The sequence below is a fragment of the Microcaecilia unicolor genome, chromosome 5 (genome assembly GCF_901765095.1).
Source record: "Microcaecilia unicolor chromosome 5, aMicUni1.1, whole genome shotgun sequence".
In the NCBI taxonomy this organism is placed as follows: Eukaryota; Metazoa; Chordata; class Amphibia; order Gymnophiona; family Siphonopidae; genus Microcaecilia; species Microcaecilia unicolor.
Genome location: NC_044035.1, coordinates 117,654,962 through 117,678,093, shown reverse-complemented (window position 1 = coordinate 117,678,093; position 23,132 = coordinate 117,654,962). Strand labels below are relative to the sequence as shown.

Here is a 23,132-nt window from a genome sequence, read left to right as displayed (position 1 = left end):
TGATTGGTTCAATTCTTATGCAACAATTGTCAAGTGCCCTGATTGGAACACATGCCTATTATTAACATTGCCCATTTCTAGGCTAGCTTTAAATGACATTATCAAGCTCATATATTAAACTTTTATTTAGAGACAACTTCAAAATGATATATATCAGCATAAGACACAGCTGTGACTTTACAAATGTTGAAGCTGAAAAATCTATTCATACTGTTTAGTATTCATTATTTTTGTAATTGTTCAAATTCCAACACTGGTACATGTTCATCCTTATGCTACTCACATTTGGATTCAGTTCTCTTATGGAGTGGAAGAGTAGCCTAGAGGTTAGTGCAGTGGACTTTGATCCTGGGGAACTGAATTCAATTCCCACTACAGCTCCTTGTGACTCTGGAGAAGTCACTTAATCCTCCATTGCCCCTGGTACAAAATAAGTACCTGAATATATGTAAACTGCTTTGAATGTAGTTGCAAAAAAACCTCAGAAAGGCAGTATATCATGTCCCATTTCCCTTCCCTTTCCCTCTTAGCTTCAGTACCTGTTTTATAGCTGTGTGTTTGTTTTGTCCCAGTTCTGAGATTTCTCCAATTCCAGGCTTCACAGGTGTATGGCTAAGGCAGCCTTTCGGAATGATCTTTAGATCCCTATAGGCTAACTCATTCTTGATCTGATTATAATCTTGGAGATGGATATTCTCATATTTCTGTGTTTGTACTGTGACACGCGTATTCAGGAACACCAGTCCTAGCTCCAATTGCCATCGTGGAACTTCACTACTACCTCCATTCTGCTATGTGCTCACCACTTGCATGCAGAGGAACCTACAGAGGTAGCTGATGTGGGGCTTTGATGGTGTTCCACACAGAAAGATCGAAGGAGGAAGCAGGGCCTGTATTTTTACTGCAGGAGATGAGGACATTTTGCCACAACATGTCCCCATAGCTAGGTTCTGAGGCCTTACAAGAGTATCTTCTTAATTTGGTCTCTAGAGTATTTGTGTCCCATTGCTGTTTTACTCTTGTCTCTTGCAATTCTAGTAACTCAAGTCACTCTTTTGTACTAAGAACACTTTGTCTTCTCCCCCCATTTTCTTCTGAATGCGGAATCCCATTCTATGCCAGTAGTTTGGAACCAATGCCCGTCTGTGTCACTGCTTTTAGTATCTGCACACCACAGGTACATTATTTCATAAACTGCCCTGTAAGTTCTTGGTCAGAATCCTCTCTCATCTCTATACAGTTAGAACTTTTAAACTGTTGTTCTCTTCACGCTAAGTCAGTTCTTCTACGTGATCTGTTGGTTGACATTCAAACCCAGATTTGCTGTCTCAGTGAGACCTGGCTAAGACTTGATGAAGAAACATTTCTTTATCAAAGTCTGATGGCTTTCCTTTTGTTCAGAGCCTCCTGTTGTAGGGGCAGGACAGCGATAATTCTGCCCCCACTTGTTTGTATTTACTAAACTCCCTCCAACATTTTGATCGGGGGCATGTTGTGTATATATGATTTGATCAGGAAGTGCAGGGATGCTGTTAAGTTTTGATTGGGGAGAGAGAAAGATTGCAAGGAGTATTTATGATTTTAATCAAGAGTAAGAGGTATGCTTAAAGTCTGATTTGGGGTGTAAGGACTACTTTCAGTTTGATTGAGGGGAGTACTTATGTTTAATCTTGAGCTGGCACTAGTTTCAGATGCGCTACTGGCAGTTCTGACAGCTTGCATGTGGTAACAACCTGTGCACTCACAGCCACCACACCTCTGCCTGCCTATTTCATGCCCAGATCCCATCTGCTCACACGTTACACAGCTAAAGTGGGAATTGTACCACAGTGACTGCCTTTTTAGTGCAAGAGACAGTAGCTTAGTAAAAGGGCCCCTAAGAATACCAAGACTGCAATGAATATAACTATTACTAATGATGTTATCCTATCAACTTCATAGCTTTAAAATTCAATTCACTTGTTCACTTTTAGTAAACCTAAATTCTGAAAAGAATGTCATTCACCTGAGAATGCAAAACACTGTTGTCAAGCTCCAGTGCAGCAGCAGCATTCCTACTTTTAAGGTCAAGAGTTTCCATGCCGCAGGGATGACTGATAGCATGGCAAGGTCAAATTTAAAAAAAATACCAAAAAAACAGAAATAAAACTAAAAACAACTTCAAAAACATTTTAAAAGGACCCGTTTAAAAAAGTATGTGTGGGGGGGAGGGGAACTACCTTCTAAAATTAAAATAAATCAACAATTAAATAAATAATATACAAATAAAAGATACAATGAAAAACCGATAAAATTTTTGCCCTTAACAGGAATATAGGAACATACACAAAGTACTTCAGAAGCTGAGCTTCAAAAAATAATTTTACTTGTAACTTACATTATTATGGGGACATTTTACTAAGTTGTGCTAAAAAGTGGCCTGTGGTAGCCTCCGTGTGGGGCTTTCCAACATACTGAGACCACCTTTAGCACACCGTTAAATGGCAGATTTTCCTACTTCCCTTATTAATGGCCATGCACTAATTTTCTCATTAGCACATAGCTATTAGTGCATGAGCCCCTACCATAACCCACTATATAGGCAATAAGGGCTCACAAGATAATCCTATGCAAATCAGTTACTGTGTGACAATGTAGTGCAGAATATGCCTACTCTCTGCTCCCAGACAAACCCCCAGCACTAAAAAATGAATCTATTTTTAGTGTGTGGGTCATGTGCACTGATCCCATAACTACCATGAGACACGTGAACGTGCCCCGCGATAGTACTTTTTACCCTGCAGTAAGCACGTATTAGTGCTTATCACAGCTTAGTAAAAGGGCCCCTATGTAAGAAAGTGAAAGTACTAAAAAATGGTTAACATATTACTTTGTTACAAGCGTAAGAATTTAGGCAAAATCTGCTGTATTCTATTTATTTTAAATGTTATGTTTATTTTGTGTTTCTTGTTCTTACTGTCTGCATATACTCATGGGTTATAGGCCAAATTCTATAAATGGTGTCTTAAAAATCAGTGCCAAAAAACCACGTGCTTAGCACAATTCTAGAAACTATGCCTAAATTTAGGCACAGTTTATAGAATATGCTTAGAGGCTGCTCTTGTGACTAAGAGTTAGGCGCACCCATTTAGGCCACCTAAAACAAAGCCTAAATACCTGCGCCTAACTTATGTCCTATGATCAGAAGCAAACGTAGGCACTAGAGGCTGTTAGCGCCATACTAGCACCTGCGTTTGCTACCACCCTATGATCAGAGCCCCCAAGTGGGGGGATTGACAGCGGCCCACTGGTCCACCAGGGACTTCTTGCTAATGCATGGGGGGGGGGGGCTGGAGACCTACTGGATCTCCAGCCCTCCCTGAACCTGTGTCAGGGGGGTCGGGGGGACCAGAGGTCCACCGGACTTCCAGCCCCCTGTCGCTGGTGTGAAGTTGTCGGTCACCCACTGGGCCACCAGGGACTTCTTAGAAATGCTGGGGGGGTTAGAGGGGGATGGAGGCCCACTGGATCTCCAGTCCCCATTTTGCCTTGCTCGGGGCAGGGGTAGTTGGGGTCTGGTGGTCCCATGGACCTCCAGCCCCTGTGTTTGACAAGTCTGGGCTTTTGAAAGCCCAAACCTGTCAAACAAGTGCGGGAGGATTGTGCCTGAGTGCAAGCTGAGGTACAATCTTCCCACACTTCTACCCCATGATCAGAGAGAATTGCGTTCTTAAATTTGCATGTCATTATCTCTGATCATAGGTCTAATAACGCCCTGCGCTGTTCCAGCGCTGTTTTTAGAGTGCTGTTCGGAACAGCACGGGGCTTTTGATCATCTGCTTGTTAGACACAGATCTGGTTTATTCCATAAATTAGTGCCACTAAATGGTTGTTAAGTACCAATTATCGGCACAGATTGGCTTGTTAATTAATTAAGTTGTGTGCACAATTTGGCCTTGTGGCCAAATTAGTGCACACTACTTAAGGCACCATTTATATAATTTGGTGGTATGCGCATAATTGTGTAGAATACTAGCACTTATGCATGTATGTGCACACATACCCATGTAAATGCTAGCAGGGCACTTAAGCACTATTTTGTAAATACCCACTGTGGGGCCCTTTTACTAAGCCACGTAAGCGTCTACTTGTGCCCAATGTGCACCAAAATGGAATTACCTCCAGGCTACCGCGTGGCTCTTGCGATAATTTCATTGTTGGTGCATGTCTGATTTTTCATCCGTGCGCCAAGTAGCATTTGATGCGCATAGGCCATTACTGCCCGGTTACCGCGTGAGGCTTTACGGCAAGGGCAATGGCTGGCGGCAAGGTCGCAGACCCAAAATGGACGCGTGGCAATTTTGAATTTGCCGCACGTCCATTTTCGGCAAAAAAAAATGTTTAAAGGCCTTTTTTACAGGCTCGCTGAAAATAGATCGGTGTGCGGCCAAAACCCGTGCAAGCCATTTTTCAGCGCACCTTAGTAAAAGGACCCCCACGTTACTTAGCTCACATTTGTGAGGAGGGTGTAGACATAGGTGAAGCATGAGCAGGATATAGGTAGGGTTTCCCCTTATATGGATAACTTACAGAATAATGTAAGTTGTTTGTGTCCCTGCCGTATTTTGGCACCCACACTTACAGTATCCCATAGAATGATGTAACTGCGCACACTAGCATTGTATAATGGAATCTAAGCACCTAGGTTTTGTTAAAGAATATACTCCTACCACCCAGTGTTGGGACACCTACCTAGGAGTGCCTAATTAGAGAACTGCCTCCTGTGTGCACAGTTGGTATGAAAGTTCTCACTTAAAATACCTATACACATTTGCTATACTTTAGGAGTACAAACCTCATCTAGCTCTGTCCCTGAAATGTGTCTGCTTGCTGTGATTAAAAGTATGTGTGAAATGGCCTTAAATACACACTTTCACCCACATAAAGTCTCACCAATTTTACAATAGGGCGGTAACATGCATAAACCACCATTTTATCCATCTTAGTGACTTTGAAAATCATCCACTAAAAAATTAATCAATAGCATATCAACTTTAAAATATGTTGATCATTTCACAGGGTAAAAGGGAACAACTATGCCTTGCAATTAGTTCATATGATTCAAATCATCAAAATTATCTAGACTCTGGATATTATTTGCTCCATAATGCCCCATGACCTTTAGAAAAATTTGTCTATATATCCATTATGAGATGAGAGCCTTGCAGCAGGCTGACTGATAAAGATCACAGTCATGTGACAAACAGACATTGGTGAGTAGTATATAGTCTATATACCTCTTAAACCAGTAGATTGAACTGCTACTGTAAACTGGTACTAATATCGCAATAACCAATTTTATTTTACTTTGTTCAACAGTATTTAAATAATGTCTTGTGTATTGTAATAGGTTTTCCACACCATTAATTAATTCAGGGTTTGTTTTTTTTAAGCTAGTGCCACCTAATAACATGGCTCACGCTGCTTTGGGAAAAATGATGTTAGCATGATGTTTTACTCAGTAGAAATAATGTAGAGTGTGTTTTAATGATTTACCAGTTCTACTTGACTGAGCCTGCACCCTGTAAATGTATCATATGATCACCAATCACAAGTTAAACTGCTTTTGTACCTCACGTGGCCTGCACGGAAGGCCTGTTGTTGTACAGTGCCTGAGTTCGTGTGCAGCCCTGTGTAATACAAGGAGAGGTTACATTCAAAAGGAAGTTAATGACTCATAGCAGCAAGCCTTCAACTCAGTACAGTGCATGAGGTTGAATTTTAAAGAGCCAACTGACCTTGCAGCTGAAAGATTTTACTATTCAATTTTTAACCTATTTATACCTGGATAAGTAAACACTCAGTAAAAGCTGAAAGGACTGAAGTGCATTGTTTCAGCCAGAGGCTAATCTGTATTCTCTCCAGATGAATGACTCAAAAATATTGTGTGCTACAGGCAGCACAATGGTAAAACTGTTAAAAGGAAATTTCCTTTACACCAGCCATCCACACTTTATGACAAAAAAAAGACATAAATGATAGAGCAGAAGTAGTTTATTATATTGAAGGTAATAAAAATCATAAATAGGTATATAAAGCAATCAGATTGGTTTTGCATTTGACAGAAACCTAACAAAAGGCATTATGTTGTTACCACACTTTTATTTCTTCTCTACATTTAGGGCAACGGTTCTCCAACTGTTGGTTGATGGGTCATATCAACACAGGATGGGGATACAGTCACAGGACTCTATCACCCTTCCTCATGGTTGTGACCTGTGCCCAGTAATGGTGGTCAGCACAGTGACAACATTCACAGGCCCTGTCCTTTCTTTCTTGGTGGGCCTCCTGTTAATGGAAATCCATACAGAGCTTTGGGTTTTGTAAGTGCACGCTGAAAGTGCTGTGCTGACTGCTGCTGCTGCTGCTGCTTTCATGCCTTGTATATATGGAATAAGGAAGAGGAGGAATGTGAGGGTGGTAGAGATCTATCTTGTTTTTATCATTTGGTGTCATGTGGATTTTTAAGTGTTAAAATGAAGTCAAACTGGAAAACTTTCAGGCTTATTTTTGAAAGAGATGGATGCCCATCTTTAGACACAAATCGCAAGATGGGAGTCCATCTCCCAGGGTCACCCAAATCGGCATAATCGAAAGCCGATTTTAGGCACCCTCAACTGCTAAAGTTCATGGGGGCGTGTCGGAGGCATAGCGAAGGCAGGACTGGGGCGTGCCTAACACATGGGCGTCCTCGACCAATAATGGAAAAAAGAAGGGCGTCCCTGACGAACACTTGGACAGCTTTACTTGGTCCTTTTTTTCTTACGATCAAGCCACAAAAATGTACCCTAAATGACCAGATGACCACCGGAGGGAATTGGGGATGACCTCCCCTTACTCCCCCAGTGGTCACTAACCCCCTCCCACCCTCAAAAAAAAATTAAATATTTTTTCCAGCCTCTATGCCAGCCTCAAATATCATACCCAGCTCCATGACAGCAGTATGCAGGTCCCTGGAGCAGCTTTAGTGGGTGCAGTTTACTTCAGGCAGGCGGACCCGGGCCCATCCCCCCCTACCTGTTACACTTATGGTGGTAAATGTGAGCCCTTCAAAACCTACCAGAAACCCACTGTACCCACATCTAGGTGCCCTCCTTCACTCCTTAGGGCTATGATAGTGGAGTACAGTTGTGGGGAGTGAGTGTTTTTTTTTGGGGGGGTTGGAGGGCTTAGCACACAAGGTAAGGGAGCTATGCACCTGGGAGCAATTTCTGAAGTCCACTGCAGTGCCCCCTAGGGTGCCCGGTTCGTGTCTTGGCATGTCAGGGGGACCAGTGCACTACGAATGCTGGCTCCTCCCATGACCAAATGCCTTGGATTTGGTCGTTTCTAAGATGGGTGACCTCGGTTTCCATTATCGCCGAAAATCGGGGACAACCATCTCTAAGAGTGACCATCTCTAAAGTCGACCTAAATTTCGCAATTTGGGCATACCCGACCGTATTATCGAAACAGAAGATGGACTCCCCGCCCCTTCGCTGGGACGTCCTGCAAGGACATCCTCAGGAAAACTTGGGCGTCTCTTTCGATTATGCCACTCCACGTTTTACCTATTTTGTCTGTCTCAACTCCATTTGCTCCCTCCACTACCCATTAGGGTCTTTCATTTGTATTCTGCTGACATAATAGGTGCCATATCTATGTTCTACTGTGCTGCCTTTTATGGTGTATCATTTGTATTCTGCTGACATTTATTATATTTCTGTTATATAAATGTTCCACTGTGCTGTTTTAATATTTAGATTACTGCTATTACTGTTGCTAGACTTCTTTGTTATCTTCGCCATTGATTGTGCTGTTTGATTTGTTAACCATTTTGATTATGTCACTAAAATGGTATACACACACAGTATTATAAATAAATAAATTACTAAAATCACTATTTACTAAGGTGTGCTAGAATTTTTAACGCACCTGCAATTAATGCATGCGCTAACCTTGTAGGTGCCTATAGGAATATTGTAGACATGTACCTGGTTAATGTGCGTTAAAAATGTTAATTTGCCTATTACATGGCTTAGTAAACAGGGCCCTAAGAATTTATTTGTCTATTTCAAAGTCTCCCTTATTGTTCTGTTCTTATTCTGACATTTGGTTATTTTACTATTGCTATGCAGTTAATGCAATGTAAATTATTTATGTCAAGTTATACTTGTTTAACTCCATTTTGGGTGACTCTCTTCATAAAGGCAGTTGATAAATTCTAAAAAATAAAGTTTGGGAAGCATTGATGAGGGCCATGCTATGACTGCAAAAGAATAGATACTATTAGGGACCTGTTTCCTAAGTCACGCTGTAGGTGTACTAGCTTTTTTAACGAATGCTAATGCTAAAGACACCCATATATTCCTACAGGTGTCACTAGTATTAATGCATGCTAAAACTGCTAGTGCATCTTAGTAAACAGGGCCCTTAGATTTTAAGCCCCATTTTGCATAGGATGTCTACCGTAAAATTGGAACATTCAAGTGGGGACATTTACAATTTCCTGGCTATTTTACAAAAGGCTCACTGAAATCAGAACCTTTTATAAAGTACATAAAGGTCTGCAGGAAATGTACCCATATTTCCCTATACTTGGCAATAGGAGCACAAATTTTATAAAGCTATGTGTTGAAAAATAGAGCATTTTCACTATGGGGTTTACAAATGGTAGAACCAGCACATGCATGTGTGGAAGCCAATTTTGTCACTTTCACATGCAACTGCAAGAATTAATTAAGGGGTCCTTTTACTATGCTGCAGTAAAAGGGGGCCTGCGCTAGCATCAGTGCATGTTTTTGATGTGCGCCGAGGCCCCCTTTTACCACAGTGGGTAAAAGACTGTCTTTTTTTCTCAAAATGAAATGGCCATGCATAAAGTGAACCACTTGCTGTACGGCAATTTCAGGGCAGAGCACTTACTGCCACCCATTGAGGTGGCGGAAAGGGCTCCCATGCTGAGTAAGCACTGGTGATACAAAAATAGAAAATATTTTTGTCGCACCAGAAATGGCGTATGCTGAGGGTAGGAACATCTGCCGGGCTGCTGCGGCAATTCCAGATTGACGTGTGGCAAGCCTGTTGCCGCACACCAACCCTTTAGTAAAAGGGCCAACTGAGGAGCTGAGTCCAAAAACTCAAATTTTTTGTATAATTGTCCACATAGAGGGGCATTTTCGATCGGGGACGCCCATCTCTAAGGGCGCCCATCTTCGAGGACAGCGCCGCGAAGGAGGCGGGGCCAACTGTATTTTCAAAATGAGATGGGCATCCATCTTTTGTTTCAATAATATGGTTGGGGGCTCCCAAATCACGACCTAAATACTGAGATTGCCGGATTTAGAGATGGGCGCCCTCGGTTTTCCCCCATAATGGAAACTGATGGCGCCCATCTCAAAAACGAATAAATCCAAGGCATTTGGTCATGGGAGGGGCCAGGATTTGTAGTGCACTGGTCCCCCTCACATGCCACGACACCAACTGGGCACCCTAGGGAGCACTACAGTGGACCTCGCAAATTGCTCCCAGGCACATAGCTCCCTTATCTTGGGCGCTGAGCCCCCCAAAACCCACTCCCCACAACTATACACCACTACTATAGCCCTAAGGGGTGAAGGGGGGCACCTACATGTGGGTACAGTGGGTTTCAGGTGGGTTTTGGAGGGCTCCCATATTCCACCACAAGTGGAACAGGTAGGGGGGGGGTGGGCCTGGGTCCGCCTGCCTGAATTCCACTGCACCCACTAAAACTGTTCCAGGGACCTGTACACTGCTGTCATGGACCTGAGTATGACATTTGAGGCTGGCATAGATGCTGGCAAAAAATGTTTTTTATATTTTTTGGGGGGAGGGAGGGGGTTGGTGACCACTGGGGGAGTAAGGGGAGGTCATCCCCCATTCCCTCCGGTGGTCATCTGGTCAGTTTGGGCACGTTTTTGGGACTTGGACCTGAAAAAAAAAGGACCAAATAAGGTGGACCAAATTCTCGCCATGGACACCCTTCTTTTTTCCATTATCGGCCGAGGGCGCCCATCTCTTAACCATGCCCCGGCACACCCCTGTTCCGCCTTCGCTACCCTTCCGACATGCCCCCGGGAACTTCGACTGTCCCAACGATGAAAAGCAGTTGGGGATGCCCAAAATTGGCTTTCAATTATGCCGATTCTGGCGCCCCTGAGAGAAGGACGCCCATCTCCTGATTTGTGTCGAAAGATGGGCATCCTTCTCTTTCGAAAATAAGCTGGATATGTGTAAATAATGAAACTGTAAAATCTGAATTTGCATGTGTATGCCATTTACATATGCAAAAACCACCTTTACACCTGTAAATGCCACATATTTCCTCTACAATGACTTCCAAAATTATCTCCAAAATTATTTATTTAATACAACTTATTACTTGCTAGTGCCTGTTTTATGCAATGGGACCTATTTCCTAATAACATGTACTAACATGGTAATGCACTTTAGTAAACCTAGCCCACTATTTTACTCTACTCGGCCCTTTTTTTTCCCCATTAGCAAAAGTTATCCAAGATGCATACGAATTTAACTGGAGGTGAAAGTTGTTCTGGTCTTTAATTCTAGCCAATCCACAGCATAATGCAGTAAATGTTGTGTACTTGGGTTTGCCTGGTTACTGTATTCAGGCGCTTCAAGTGTCACAGAATTCAGTGGTATGATTAGTATTTGGGCTTGGTAGGACTGAGCATGTGACTGTCTATTTGAAGTGACTAAAATGGTTACCTGTAAAGTATCTATCACTTACTATACAAATTGCTGTTACTTACACATTGTGCTTTGTATCAGAACTCAACTTCTTATTTACCGAAAGCTGTTATTTTGTATGAGCCAGTACGTGTGTTACGATCATGGGTCAATGTAATCTTGTTGTACCGCCCCTTTGCCGTTTCCATTTGGACTTGACTAGGAGTGGTGCATTCTCTGTAGCAGCACCAGTAGAATGGAACAAACCACCTTTGCGTTTAAAGAATGACCCACAGCTTACCTCTTTTAAGAAGGACTTGAAAGACTATCTGTTTTGTCTGGCATTGTTTGTGCCTACTTGATGACTATTTGTTTTGAACTTTTATGGAGACCTGTGCTGTTGTTTGTTTTTATTGTATTTATTATGTATGTTTTTTCTATACCCATTTTGGATAAAGGTGGTATATAAATAAAAATTCTATTTCTAAAATTAGAAAGGACATTTTAAAAAAATCATTTCATGGCTGACTTATAAGGGAAATCTTACTCTCGACAGCACTAATGCTAGCTATGTATTACACTATCGAACATTCTTTTTCATCGATTTAATAGCTAGTATGTCACATCATACCTCTTGGGCCTTCTAGAAGTGCAATTAAATGCCTAACCAGGGGAAAACATTTCAAGCTGCCAGATATTAGTGATTCATCTATTAAAACTGTAGTTATGAAATGTCCCACAAAATTGTAAAACATTAGATCATCATAAATAGGTTAACATGACATCCAAAATTATCATGGCTGTGTGTGTATCAAATTTATATGGTTCATCACAATATCCCCAGGGTCTCTGATGATCTGAACTTGGAAATGATGAAAACAGAGCAAGATTAAGAGACACGGGGCACAGCTTACTAAGCTGCGCTATAGGCGCGCTAGTCTTTTTAGGGCACGCTAGAAATGCTAGCACAACTTAGCAAACAGGGCCCTTGGAGTACTTAAAATCGCACCTGGGACAAAGAGAACCTCGGTGTCATCTTCGACTCCTCCCTCTCCTTCTCTGTGCACATCCAGCAGATAGCCAAGACCTGTCGCTTCTTCCTCTATAACATCAGCAAAATTCGCCCTTTCCTCTCTGAGCATACCACCCGAACTCTCATCCACTCTCTCATTACCTCTCGCCTTGATTACTGCAACCTACTCCTCACTGGCCTCCCACTTAACCATCTATCCCCTCTTCAGTCCATTCAGAACTCTGCTGCACGTCTTATCGTCCGCCTGGACCGATATACTCATATCACCCCTCTCCTCAAGTCACTTCACTGGCTTCCGGTCAGGTACCGCATACAGTTCAAGCTTCTCCTGCTCACCTACAAATGCACCCAATCTGCAGCCCCCCCCCCCCCACCTCTCTACCCTCATCTCCCCTTACGTTCCTACCCGTAACCTCCGCTCTCAAGACAAATCACTCCTTTCAGTACCCTTCTCCACCACCGCCAAATCCAGGCTCCGCCCTTTCTGACTCGCCTCACCCCATGCTTGGAATAAACTCCCTGAGCCCATACGCCAGGCCCCCTCTCTGCCCATCTTCAAATCCTTGCTCAAAGCCCACCTCTTCAATGTCGCCTTCGGCACCTAACCACTATACCTCTATTCAGGAAACCTAGACTGCCCCAACTTGACATTTCGACCTTTAGATTGTAAGCTCCATTTAGCAGGGACTGTCCTTTTTTGTTAATTTGTACAGCGCTGCGTAACCCTAGTAGCGCTCTAGAAATGTTAAGTAGTAGTAGTATTTTCATTCATTAAGCATAACTCTTATTACAGAAGGAACAATTGATCGTAATTGTCAACATATCTAAAGTCAAGTTTTGCTTGTTTAAAAAAATGAATGCTCACTGAAGGTTGTAAAAAACCCCCATTTTTGCAGTTACTATACTGATAAAAAGAATGGGAGAGAAAGGGAACATTTAATCAAAGCTAGAAGAGATAATGAAAGATTAAAGAAAACATAGACAATATTTTAAACTCACTTCATTCAACTGTATATTTTTTGATTTGGGGGGGCCCCTGCTACAGATAACTCAAGCTAATCTTTAGTAAAAGACCCCCTTTGGTTAGTAATTTTTACTTGCAACTTTGTTCATAATTCAATATATATCTAGCTACAATAAATTACTACCAGTTGAAAAAATGATCAGCAAAGTACTTTACTCAATACAATACAATACTTTACTCAATACAATAATGTATGTCACGTTTTACTCAGCAAGACTCCTCTCCCCCCGTTCTCTATTTCGGTAGATTACACTCTCATCCTCCCTGTCCCGTCTGCGCGCAACCTTGGAGTCATCTTTGACTCCGCTCTCTCCTTCTCTGCTCATATTCAGCAGATTGCCAAAACCTGTCGTTTCTTTCTCTATAATATTAACAAAATTCGCCCTTTCCTCTCCGAGGACGCTACCAAAACCCTTACCCACACCCTTATCACCTCTCGCCTAGACTACTGCAATTTGCTTCTCGCTGGTCTCCCACTCAGCCATCTATCTCCTCTTCAATCTGTCCAAACCTCTGCTGCGCGTCTTATATTCCGCCAGAGTCGCTATACTCACGTTAGCCCTCTCCTCAAGTCGCTTCACTGGCTCCCTATCCGCTTCCGCATACGGTTCAAACTTCTCCTTTTGACCTACAAGTGCATCCACTCCGCAACTCCTCAGTACCTTTCCGCTCTCATCTCTCCCTACACTCCTCCCCGTGAACTCCGTTCGCTGGGTAAATGTCTCCTGTCATCCCCCTTCTCCCCCACTGCTAACTCCCGGCTCCGTTCCTTCCATCTCGCTGCTCCCTATGCCTGGAATAGACTCCCTGAGCCAGTACGTCAGGCTCAGTCTCTGGCTGTCTTCAAGTCTAGGCTTAAAGCCCACCTCTTTGCTACTGCTTTCGACTCCTAACCATGACTCTCTTACTCAACACCCTCACTTATCACCCCTACCACTGCAATTTCCACACCCCTAGCTGTCTGTTCGTCTGTCCAATTTAGATTGTAAGCTCTGTTGAGCAGGGACTGTCTTTTCATGTTAATTTGTACAGCGCTGCGTAAGTCTAGTAACGCTATAGAAATGTTTAATAGTAGTAGTAGTACTCAATAAAAGGAATTGTAAAAAATCATATTTTATAACTTACCTTCCAGATGCAGGGAATACAATTGTTAATCTGAGTCAGGGTAAAAATAATAGATGGTTGCATGTATGTGAGTTCCTTTTACACAATCCTTCAACTAATCTAGGAAAAAAGTGCTGCTGCATTTATTTTTCAATCATAACACTATGTACTGTCAGTGCAAACTTTGTGATCGTCAACATCATGCTTGCAGTTATTCAGTATATTATGGGTAGACCCTCCTTCAGCATGACTTCTTTTACCTGTAAACACTTGTTTCAAAGGAAAGTAAGAGGGTCTTTTACTAAGGCGTGCTCACGTTTTTAGCGCGCACTAAAACGTTAGAGATGCCAATGCATTCCTATGGGCGTCTCTAACATTTAGCGCGACCATGATTTTAGTGCATGCTAAAAATGAGAGCGCGCCTTAGTAAAAGATGCCCTAAAGTATTTGCACATGAGGTTTTGGCACCAGCATAATGTACTCTGCAACACTAATGCACATTCTAACATCTTCCCTGTTTTGTGAAGGGTGGGACAGTTCAGAGAGAAAGTCCTGATGTGGGCCGCAGGCAACCTATAAGTACTGCTGTTGCTGCCCAGGTGAAAACTAGAGCAGAGATGATTTTAAGGCACAGGCTGGGGGGGGGGGGGGAGGGCAGAGCCAGGTCTGACAGGCAGGGCCGCAGAGAAACAAGGCTGGGCCCAGGGCAAGGCCGCCCTGCCTCTGCTCCCTTGCCGCTGCCGCCCCCTGCCCCCCCCCCCCCCGCCGTTGCCATCCCCCGTCGCTCCCCCCACCGCTGCAGTCCACAGTCTCACCTGCCTGCCTCCATGGCTCCGGGCCCCCTGCATTCAAAGCAGCAGTCACACATTGCCTCTTTTCTGGCCTTCCCTCCCTGTGTCCAGCCCTAGTCTGATGTAACTTCCGGTTTCCGCAAGGGCAGGACACAGGGAGAGAAGGCCCGAAGGGAGGCGATCTGAGACTGCCGCTTCAAATGCAGGGGACCTGGAGCTGAGGAGGCAGGCAGGTGAGAACAGGGACTGCAGCGCAGGCAGCCTGACCCCGGTGCTGGGCCCCCTTAAAGGACCAGGCCCGGGGAATTTTGCACCCCCTGCCCCCCTCTCGGCGGCCCTGCTGAAAGGGGGTACATATGCAACACACACCTTGAATAAATACACCACTGCAGTTTGCATTCAAGTGGGTCATGCCATACGCCATATTTCCATTCAAGCAGCACTGATGATTTTTAAAGTGCTTCTCTTATAGCTAGCATGCTTAACTGCTATGGGAGTGGCCCTGTAGAAATAATTTGACCTCTTATGATCCTAATTTCTCTTATGTCAAATGGTCTTTTCCAGCAAGTAGCTGTAAATTAGCCTTGTTTGTTGCAACGCTGTGGCAACTGACATGGAGGAAGGGTTGAGTCTTTTATGCAAACTATAGGAGACCCACCTACTGCAGAAGTAACACAGAAGATGGCAGTCATAATGTACAATAAAGAGTGAAACCTAGAACTGTAGAATATAGCAGCGGTTAATTTGCAAAAGCCTATCTTGTCTAACCTTTTTATTCATGGTTCAATTCCATAGATTAATTTCTACCCTGCTGTTTCTCACTTATCTTGAATTACGTTACCAAACATGGTTCACAAATCACTCTATTTTAGATGTTTTTTCTGCTCCGTAATCTTTCTTTAAGGGCTATTTTCAAACATAAAACATTCAAAGTCAAAAGGCACAAAAGCAAGCCATTGGGATGCCAGGGACCAGCAGTCTTACTAGACTGCCCACATGGACATCCCAGCAGAGCAGCGGGGCAGCCTAGGGAGCACTGCAGTGAATTTCACATAAAATGTCCTAGGTGCACATCACAAAAAAAACAGCACCACGGGCCTTTAAAAATGGAACACAGTTCTTTAATGAATGAGCCTTGACAAAAAGACCCGACACGGGCCGTGTTTCGGTGACTAGCACCTGCGTCAGGGGTCTACATAGAATACAAAACATCACATCATAACCCCCTTATATTTATTTATTATTGGGATTTATTAACTGCCTTTATGAACAGATTCACCCAAGGCAGTGTACAGTTTAACATAAAACTTACAATTTTGACAACAGCATAACAATAATAAAATGACCAAATATAAGTATAATTACAATCAATGAGGTAAACTTGGAAATGGCAGGGCCACCGAGAGACACAGCCGGGCCTGGGGCAGGACTGGACCGCTGCATGCGCACACACTGCAAGTGTGCCCCCCCCCCCCCCGGCCGCTGCATGTGCATACCCACTGCCAGGAATGCCCTCAAGCCGCCACCCACCCCCCACACCTTTCTGTCTCTAAGTCACTGCTGCGCTGCTCACTCGCTTTGTCCTCTCTTGTTCCACTGCTCCTGTGTGCCGAAAGTCAGGACCCGGATGATTGAACCAACGCGATATCACATTAATGCAATCATCCAGGTCCTGGGTGGCATGCAGGAGCAGGAGACAACAGACCTGGAAGCAGGCAGGAAGAAGCTTGCCGGCGCCAAGCCCCATTCTGGAGGCTGGGCCCATTGTATGGTGAGCCCTCCAGGAATAGTAAAAAATGTACCGTACCCAACTGCACACCACTACAATATCCCTTATGTTTACAGGTGTCAGTTATGTGAGTTCAGTAGGTATTTTGTGGTTTTTGGGGTGCTCACACTTTCCACCACAAGTTTAGCACTAAACTACTCCAGAGATCTGCTTGCTGCTCTAAGAGGAATGGCCATTATATTTGCAGCTTTCATACAGCCTGGTATGTACTGTCACTTTCACCTCTTAGGGGGTTTGGGAGGTCATACCTTTATCCATCCAGTGGTCATCTGTCCGGTTTGGTCACCTTTTTGGCACTTAGTCATTATTGAAACAGGCCTAGCCAAAAACACCTTATTTTTACAATGTTCCATTATTGTATAAAATCATCTAAATTGTGGGTCCACAACACACCTCCAACACACCTTCTTGAGATTTAGAAGAACTGAATAGAAAAATGTCTTTAAAATGGGTTTTGAAAATAGCAATTTGGATGTTTTTGGCAAACAACATCCATCTGCTGCTTTGTGCCATTTTTTTGGATGGTTTTCTGTTTCAAAAATGAGCCCCAAAGCCTCCAGAACAGGACACTATATTCCAAGTACACCATCATCAATGATACAGAGACATGACGGTTTATAGTCTTCTGAAGGTATATCCTCCAGAATTAGACACAATACTTCAAGTACACCATCACCAAAGGTTAATCCAATACAAAAAAACCAACTCCAAATAAGAAAAAGTCTTGGTAATAAAAATTACTTAAATACAAAAGACTAAGGGGCCCTTTTACTAAGCCGCGTAGGCACCTACGTGCGCCCAACGTGCGTCAATTGAGTTATCACCCAGATGCTGTGTGGCCTGTGTGGTAATTTCATTTTGATGTGTGTCCGCTATGCGTACTGGAAAATAATTTTTTATTTTCTGGTGCACGGCAGAAACCGGGCAGTAATCATCATTCTATGTGAATAGACGATTACCGCATGGTTAACATGTGAGACCTTACCGCTAAGTCAACGGGTGGCAGTAAGGTCTCAAATCCAAAATGGACGCGTGTCAATTTTTGTTTTGCTGTACATCCATTTTTTACAGGCGTGTTGAAAAATGGATCTGTGCGCGCCCAAAACAGGTGCCTACACTAGCGCAGCCCACCTTGGTAAAAGGACCCCTAAATTCTATAAATGGCATCTATAAAAATCAGCTCTAAAAAAATAATTAAGTTAGCACTATTCTATATAAAGGGGGGGGGGGGGAGTGGAAATGGGACTTGATATACTGCCTTTCTGAGCTTTTTGCAACTACATTCAAAGTGGTTTACATATATTCAGGTACTTATTTTGTAACAGGGGCAATGGAGGGTTAAGTGACTTGCCCAGAGTCACAAGGAGCTGTAGTGGGAATTGAACTCAGTTCCCCAGGATCAAAGTCCACTGCACTAACCACTAGGTTACTCCTCCAATCCAATATACTACACTTAAATTTGGGTGCCATTTATAGAATAGCATTTATAGAATAGCACTTAGCGCCAGAAACCACAACTATATTTAGGTGCAACCATTTACACCAGTAAAATCTTGGTGTAAATCCCTGTGCTTAAGTTAGGCACAGATCCTCTTTATTCTATAACAGTACCTATAAATTTTGGGAATGCCCCCGATCTGCCCATGACCCTCGACCACGCTTCCTTTTTTGATCTGGCTGCATAAATTTTCACATGTAAATTTTAATTAATGCTATTTAGCATCAGCAGTTTATTGTTAGCATTCAGTTATCGGCACTAATTGGTTCATTATTCAAATTGCGCATGCACTTTTTAGCAACTTTTATAGAATTTGGGGGGAAATGTGAAAGGATGGGAAAAAGCCTCAGAAAACTGACTGGGCACTTAATCCACAGATGTTCCACCTTCCAACCAGTGGTTATGAAAACCTCTTTTAAATAACTTATCAGTGTTTCTTTTTATTATAATTATGTGTTTTTAATATAATAAAATATCTGACAATTTTTAATTATCTGTTCAAGTGCAAATTTCAAAGTTCAAACTTCATTAAAGTAAAAGTAGTGACTTATCTTAGGCAACGCAGAGGCAAAATTCTCAGAACTTCCAACAGTGGCTAATGTTTCAACAAACATAGACTTAGAAGAATGTCTCGGCATCTTTTTTTTCTCCCCAAACCTTAAAACAACTCTAGCTGCAGAAATATCTCCCTCTACACTGATCAAAAATATTTGTGAAACAGTATCGCATGCATATTTTTCCCTGCTAATAGATGTAGAAAAGATTTTTAAAGCCTATTTCCAAAGATAAAGTATCATTTTACCAAGAAATGGCTATGAAAATTACTCTTTAAGGGGTTCTTTTACAAAGACGCGGTAAAATGTGGGCACATCTTTTGGGCACATGCTGGGCCACTTTTTACCGTGGCTGGAAAAAAAGCTATTTTTTAACGGGTCAGGAAATGGGTGTGCACAAAAATTAAGACTAGCACACACCTATTTATGGCCTGAGCCCTTACTGCCAGCCATTGACATAGTGGTAAGGGCTTACTCGCTACCCACATGGTAACCATGCAGTATGCACCAGTGTGGCCATGCTGCCGATTACCGCCAGGAACGCCCCCATGGTAGAAAATATTTAACAATTTTCTACCGTGGGATTTGGCACACCCCAAACTCAGAATTACCACTGGGCGCATGTGCTACCCCAGTGGTTGTGCCAATTTGGTGCATGCTAGCTGCGTGTTAGCCCTCCTGAAGCTTTGTAAAAGGAACCCTAAATGCCCAAACTGCCCCTTGTCATGGGGTAAGTAGTTGAATATCCTGCAACTATTGGATACCCTATTGTCTATATGGATGTTGTCCCAAGTCTCTTCTTTGTACCAAGATGATGGTGGTTACTTGTCCTACACTGGTCTGGAACCAGGGAAGATAGGGGACAACTTTTTCCTTTTTTATAAGCCAGTCCAGCCCAGTAAGTGCTATTGGTGCCACAGATCAGTCAAATAATGATAACAATCATAAGGCATGTACAATGTGAGACATCATATGAAGGTAATTTTCCTACCACTCTGTAGCTGAAAAGTCTGCAGGTAATTTTTAATTATAGATTTTACAGTAATTTTAAAAGTAAAACTATATGCATACTATTGCTTTGAAAATAGACTAACAAAAAGCATCCATTCATATCTGTATTCCTTTTTATGTATGTAATTTTTGTGACTAAAACAATGTACATATTGTTTTCTTTGCCTCAATCTTACAGCTATAGAAAACCATTTGAAAAGAAATAGGTTAGATGACATGATCCAACTTTATAGTCACTTGGAAGCAATTCTATAAACGGTCTCTCTAGTTCCATTCTAGAACACTAGAGGAACCCAATACAGGAACATCTAACATTTAAGTGCCTGCATATACACTAGCTATAGAGCTGGCACAAATGTGGGTGCCTCAGTAGCGTACCTACCCTCGTTGTCACCCAGGGCAAAGCACCCCCTCCTCTGAATAAGGGAGTGTGCTGAGCACTTGCACGGCTGCCACCCCACCCCCTCTGACATGAACTTCCTGTAGTAGACTAGAGGGGTGCCTAAATGTGGTAGTATTTGGTAAGTTACATGTGTAAGTGGGAGCCCTGTCTATGTCCTGCTCATGCTAGCATTGGTAAATCTATATGGCTGATTACATGTGTGAATGTATATCCTTTCTACAGCACATGCTAATGCCACAGCACTGCTTCTGTTCCTCTGTCCTGCATGTGAGTTTGACAGTGTCAAGAAGGAAGCTAAAGATACAGCTCTATATTTTAATTTGCTCTGTAAATAAACTTTTATATTTCCTGTATTTGGATTACATACTGTCAGTTCCTGTATAAACTGTTCATCTATGAGATGTATAAGCAAAAAAAAAAAAAAAAAACATGAAGGATGAATTGCCAGTGAAAGTCTTTAGTGTGATGTGAAGTAATATAGTTGTGATGCAAATATGAAAATACACACTTTATTCATTGCACCATATATCTGTGCCACAATTTCTGTCAAATGTAGAGAGAAGTATATCAACCACAGAGGTGGAAGTGCACCACGAAGATGTGCTCTGTAATTCATTTTGACTGGCAACATGAATATGCACAATTAAGATCAATAAAACAACACCAATTTTAATACAAACGCACTTTGTACTGCATGGGCTAGAACTAAAGTGCACTTCCTCATTAATGTGTGCTAATGCAGTTAGGGGGTCTTTTTACGAAGCTGCGGCAAAAGGGGGCCTACGCTGGCATCAGCACATGTTTTTGACGTGCGCTGAGGCCCCCATTTACCGCAGCAGGTAAAAGACAGATCTTTGTTTTTTTCAAGAAATGGCTGTGCGGCAAGTGAAGCATTTGCTATGTGGCCATTTCAGGGGGGAACACTTACTGCCACCCATTGAGGTGGCAGTTAAGGCTCCCGCGCTAACCTGGAAGCAACCAGGCAACTTGCGGCACTGCCCAAGTACCGCCGGGTACACACTGGCACTAAAAAAAAATTGAAATATTTTTGCAACGCCGGAAATGACGTGCCCTGGGGGTAAAAACTACTGCTGGGCTGCTGTGGTAACCTGGTGGTACTTCCTTTTTAGTAAGCAGTAAGCCCATGTTGGGCTTACCACCGCTTCGTAAAAGGGCCCCTCAATGTGTTATCAAGTAGACTGGTCCCACTGCAAACAATGAGACCTGCAGTAAATACTATAAATGCATTTTAGTATAGTAATGAGCTACTGCCTTTTCCTAAATCTAACCCTAGATGCAGGGCAGTGAACAGTTAATACAAATCCAAAGGGGTCAGAGGTTCATCCAATATGATGCTTCCAATAAATTTCCTCTTCACTTCAGCATGAACAGTGAATTCACTTAATATAGGGAAAAAATCTTTATTCACTAATAAAAGGATTCTGATGCTTTGGAAATACTCAACTAATCAAATATTCTTGTAAGAATAACCAACTAATATCAGAAATTCCTGATATGGTCTATTTTTGGATAAAAATGTTAAAATGTCATTATTGTCAAATAGTTCTAGTACTCTAATGCACCCCCCCCCCCATAATAAATACATTCAGCTTCTTCCTCCATTCCTTCAGACTAACAGCTTCTACCACCACACTAGCAATATTTTTCCAGGATTTGCAGCTCTAATATTTTGGTCAAAAGGGCATAAAAGCATGATATTCAATTTATGGTGCCTCATAGCTAGGTGACCAAATAACTAGTTAATGTGCTTTTCTGATTTGTGTTTGTTTGTTTGTTTGTTTGTTTACACATTATCCCCTATGTTCTGTACACAGTACCTACATTTATAGAACACTAGCACTTACTTGGGTAAAAGTACATTTACAATGATAAGTACTAGCTGAGCAACAGCGCTATTTTATAGATGATAAGGGCAACTCAATGCATAATTGTAAGGGGGCAATCACAAGGGAAATATTGGTGGGGTCAACGTTGATGCACATAAGTTACAGAATATTGTAAGTTATATGGTACATTACTGCATTTAGGTGCACCCACTTACACATGCTATTGACATGGCGTAAGTGGGCAGGCCTAGAGTAGGCACATTGATGCTGATTTATACTAATATTCTATAATGCAATCTGGGTATGCAGATTCCATTATAGAAATAATGCTCGGTGGAGTCCAGTTAAAGAAATGCTTTTCACTCAGCTTCCCCCCCCCCCCACCCCCCTTAATAATATATAGACTATTTTTAGTAGAAATGAAACTTTGTAAATGTACAAGAACTCTTGATAAGTTTTGGGTTATTTGGTTGTTCTATTCAACACAGTATCTTAGACTTTAGGGTCAATAAATAATTGATAAGAACTACTGTCTGTAAACGACTGCTGTGGCCATTCAATTCTCCTAGAAATCTTATGCTGGACTAAAATCTATATTTAGAGCTGGAGAGCCAGCCCTAAAATTATAAAATACATGGGACTCGTTAGGAGCACCTTGAAGAAAGAGCAAGAATTTTCATGCTGAGTGAAAATTGGTAATAGCATGCATGGAGAAGAGAAAACAATGTTGCTCATCTGTAACAGATGTTTTCCGTAGACAGTATGATTGATGAGGCATACAAGGGGGTGATGTCATGCAATGGCATTGCGATGGAACTGCTCTCCCAGAACTCAGAACTTTAGTGTAAAGTTTTGAGCAGATGTTGCAGTCTCCTCAGCTCTTCAGTTGATTCCAGAGCTCAACAGAGGTAAATAACCCTCGGGGAGGTGGGAGAGATTGTGTGCATTATCAAGGCTGCTATCTATGAAAAACAGCGGTTATAGGTGAGAAACATTGTTGTGCGCTGGCTGGCATCTCAGTGAATGGCCAGGCATCACTCTTCCACTAACTAGCTATCTCTCTGCCCTTACCTAACAACCCCTTTAACATCCACTCAGCTCCATTTTGTCCCTTCCAACCAAACACCCTCTCTAACCTTCTACAAATCTGACCCTTATATCTCTGTGTAACATTTGGTGTGTTAGTGTTGTGCATACCATGACAGGAATAAACCTCACTCCTAAGCCAGGATATGTGGAGTATCTGTGTGGGTGAGTGTGTGTGCGTGTTTGGTTGTGTCCATCTATCACTGTCTGTCTATGTCTCCGTTTCTGGCAGTATCTTTTTTACACTGTTTGTCTATGTGTGTC

At 42.5% G+C, this 23,132-nt stretch overlaps 1 protein-coding gene and 1 long non-coding RNA gene across 3 annotated transcripts in view; one reads left to right on the top strand and one right to left on the bottom strand.

The window, feature by feature from the left end:
* LRMDA (leucine rich melanocyte differentiation associated) overlaps positions 1–23,132 on the bottom strand; it is a 2,054,983-nt gene that overhangs the window by 265,245 nt on the left and 1,766,606 nt on the right. The gene's annotated exons all lie outside the window — the stretch shown is intronic.
* Positions 5,077–23,132, top strand: part of LOC115470234 — a 102,095-nt gene continuing 84,039 nt past the window's right edge. For both annotated transcript variants that reach the window (XR_003942145.1, XR_003942144.1), the window contains exon 1: positions 5,077–5,252. This is a non-coding gene — a long non-coding RNA (uncharacterized LOC115470234). The remainder of the gene's footprint in view (positions 5,253–23,132) is intronic.